Source organism: Coregonus lavaretus, assembly GCF_964263955.1.
Source record: "Coregonus lavaretus genome assembly, chromosome: 27".
NCBI classification, from domain to species: domain Eukaryota; kingdom Metazoa; phylum Chordata; class Actinopteri; order Salmoniformes; family Salmonidae; genus Coregonus; species Coregonus lavaretus.
The window spans coordinates 39,401,752-39,405,532 of NC_140014.1; positions in this window are offsets into that span (position 1 = coordinate 39,401,752).

Sequence of the window (3,781 nt, forward strand, 5' to 3'; positions counted from 1 at the left end):
ATCCAAAGCGACTTATTAGTTTCCAGGAATTACTATGGCGATAATTCCTATGGCGACAGGAATCAAAATGGAATTGACTCAACAACAAACAAAAAAATCCTCTCTCTACTAAAGATTTCAACCACTTGAACCATGAGGTGACTCGACAAGTGCTCCAGAAATTGAGCAGAAACCTTCCCCTCCTCCCCATCACCACTTCTCCCATCACCCCCCCCCCCTCCCGTCCCCCCCTCGTCCCCCCGTCCATCCAAAACAACTCTCATTATAACATCTAACACAAAACAGGGACAGAACAAGTGGGTGATTCATAGCTGGAGCGAGGCATTGGCAACGGCTTTCATCATTCGATTCCCATGGCCGAGACAGAGACAAAAGGGGGATTGTAACAATCACTTGTCTCTTCCTGCTCCGACGAACCTCACAGGCCCAGAGTGCTTTGTACTTTAGAGGAAGGATGAATACATATTCCATTTGATGTTGAATAACAAGATGATCCCATCTTGTCCTCCCTCATTCTTTATCCGGGGTGTGGAGTGAGGGATAGAGATGCGACGGATGGAAGATGAGAGGGGAGGAGTGTCCATTAATGTCTCTTTGTGTGGCTGTCTGTTGCTGTAAACAAAGGTGGTAAAAATTAAGCTTCTGGTGGACCAGAAAGTGTCACAAACTATAGTGAGAAACAGACAGAGGGGGGAGAGGGAATAGGATATATTGCGAGTGAGACAGACCGTTTGTAAAAGTGGGATTAAAAGGATAAATTGTTGCACAGATCTGATTAAAATTGAATTAAAAGTGGACTGAATGCTTTATTGAGAAAACACATGGACCGTGTTTTAGGCACAGATCTGAATGAGCTGGATTCATGTGTTTGACCTGAAGGGCCTGTTTATACATAATCTCATATGTCTGAAACATTCTGTCCAAGCTCAATGAGATCGGAACACACACACACACACACACACACACACACACACACACACACACACACACACACACACACACACACACAGCCTGCGGTCGAGGCTCTCCTTGTTCTTCATTAGACACAAAGCGGACGGCCACAACACAAGCACCTCAAGGGAGGAATGAAGAAGAGGGATGAAGAAGAGGGATGAAGAAGAGGGATGAAGAAGAGTGATGAAGAAGAAAAGGGATGAAGTAGAAGAGGGATGAAGAAGAGGGATGAAGAAGAGGGATGAAGTAGAGGGATGAATTAGAGGGATGAAGAAGAGGAGTGAAGTAGAGGGATGAAGAAGAAGAGGGATGAAGAAGAAGAGGGATGAAGAAGAGGGATGAAGAAGAGGGATGAAGTAGAGGGATGAAGAAGAGGGATGAAGAAGAGGGATGAAGTAGAGGGATGAAGAAGAGGGATGAAGAAGAGGGATGAAGTAGAGGGATGAAGAAGAAGAGGGATGAAGAAGAGGGATGAAGAAGAGGGATGAAGAAGAGGGATGAAGTAGAGGGATGAAAAAGAGGGATGAAGAAGAGGGATGAAGTAGAGGGATGAAGAAGAAGGATGAAGTAGAGGGATGAAGAAGAAGAAGAGGGATGAAGAAGAGGGATGAAGTAGAGGGATGAAGAAGAGGGATGAAGAAGAGGGATGAAGTAGAGGGATGAAGAAGAGGGATGAAGTAGAGGGATGAAGAAGAAGAAGAGGGATGAAGAAGAGGGATGAAGTAGCGGGATGAAGAAGAGGGATGAAGAAGGGGGACGAAGAAGAGGGATGAAGTAGAAGAGGGATGAAGTAGCAGAGGGATGAAGAAGAGGGATGAAGTAGAGGGATGAAGAAGAAGGATGAAGAAGAGGGATGAAGTAGAGGGATGAAGAAGAAGAGGGATGAAGAAGAGGGATGAAGTAGAGGGATGATGAAGAAGAAGAGGGATGAAGAAGAGGGATGAAGTAGAGGGATGAAGAAGAGGGATGAAGAAGAGGGATGAAGTAGAGGGATGAAGAAGAGGGATGAAGTAGAGGGATGAAGAAGAAGAAGAGGGATGAAGAAGAGGGATGAAGTAGCGGGATGAAGAAGAGGGATGAAGAAGGGGGACGAAGAAGAGGGATGAAGTAGAAGAGGGATGAAGTAGAAGAGGGATGAAGAAGAGGGATGAAGTAGAGGGATGAAGAAGAGGGATGAAGAAGAGGGATGAAGTAGAGGGATGAAGAAGAAGAGGGATGAAGAAGAAGAGGGATGGAAAAGAGGGATGAAGTAGCGGGATGAAGAAGAAGAGGGATGAAGAAGAAGAGGGATGAAGAAGAGGGATGAAGTAGAAGAGGGATGACAAAGAGGGATGAAGTAGAGGGATGAAATAGAGGAATGAAGAAGAGGGATGAAGAAGAGGGATGAAGAAGAAGAGGGATGAAGAGGAGGGATGAAGTAGAGGGATGAAGAAGAGGGATGAAGAAGAGGGATGAAGTAGAAGAGGGATGAAGTAGAAGAGGGATGAAGTAGAAGGATGAAGGAGAGGGATGAAGTAGACGGATGAAGAAGAGGGATGAAGAAGAGGGATGAAGTAGAGGGATGAAGAAGAGGGATGAAGTAGAGGGATGAAGTAGAGGGATGAAGAAGAGGGATGAAGAAGAGGGATGAAGAAGAGGGATGAAGAAGGAGAGGGGTGAAGAAGAAGAGGGATGAAGAAGAGGGATGAAGTAGAAGAGGGATGAAGAAGAGGGATGAAAAAGAGGGATGACGAAGAGGGATGAAGAAGAGGGATGAAGAAGAGGGATGAAGAAGGGGGATGAAGAAGAGGGATGCAGTGGCTAGAAAAGGATAAATGCTGAACAGTCAGTTGAAAAAATATGTAACATACACTGTACAGCTAGCTATCTGAACAAAACTATAAACACAACATGCAAAGTGTCTTGAAGCTAAAGTTGGGATCATGTTTACTGTGCTAATTACCACACAAAAAATAGTAACAGAGAGCAATGTACAATACGGCGAACTAGAAAAACTAGCAATTTGTGGTAAGTGCATGGGGGCCGCCATCTTCATCCATCTCCTATCCAAATACGTTACGAAAGTGGATACATCATTTGTTGACATTAATCCAAAACAACCACTCATTTCACTGTTTGTATCTGTTGTGTTTGTATTGTTACTAAGAAGGCTGCTCGCCAATAACACATTCCCTTGCATAACCTATAACGTGAATATGCCGTGATCCATCACTATGTGATGCCAGAGCCATAGCCAGATATAACTCTGTCTGATGACTCTCTGGTGCTCTCCATCCATGCCAGACCTGGGTTGAAATTCTACACTGAACAAAAATATAAACGCAACATGTGAAGTCTTGGTCCCATGTTTCATGACCTGAAATGAAAGATCCCAGAAATGTTCCATACACACAAAAAGCTTATTTCTCGAAAATGTTGTGCACAAATTTGTTTACATCCCTGTTAGTGAGCATTTCTCATTTGCCAAGATAATCCATCCACCTGACAGGTGTGGCATATAATGAAGCTGATTAAACAGCATGATCATTACACAGGTGCACCTTGTGCTGGGGACAATAAAAGGCCACTAAAATGTGTAATTTTGTCACACAACACAATGCCACAGAAGTCTCAAGTTTTGAGGGAGCGTGCAATTGGCATGCTGACTGCAGGAATGTCCACCAGAGCTGTTGCCAGATAATTTCATGTTAATTTCTCTACCTCCAACATCGTTTTAGAGAATTTGCCAGTATATCCAACCGGCCTCAGAACCGCAGACCACATGCAACCACCCCAGCCCAGGACCTCCACATCCGTCTTTTTCACCTGCGAGATCGTCTGAGACCAG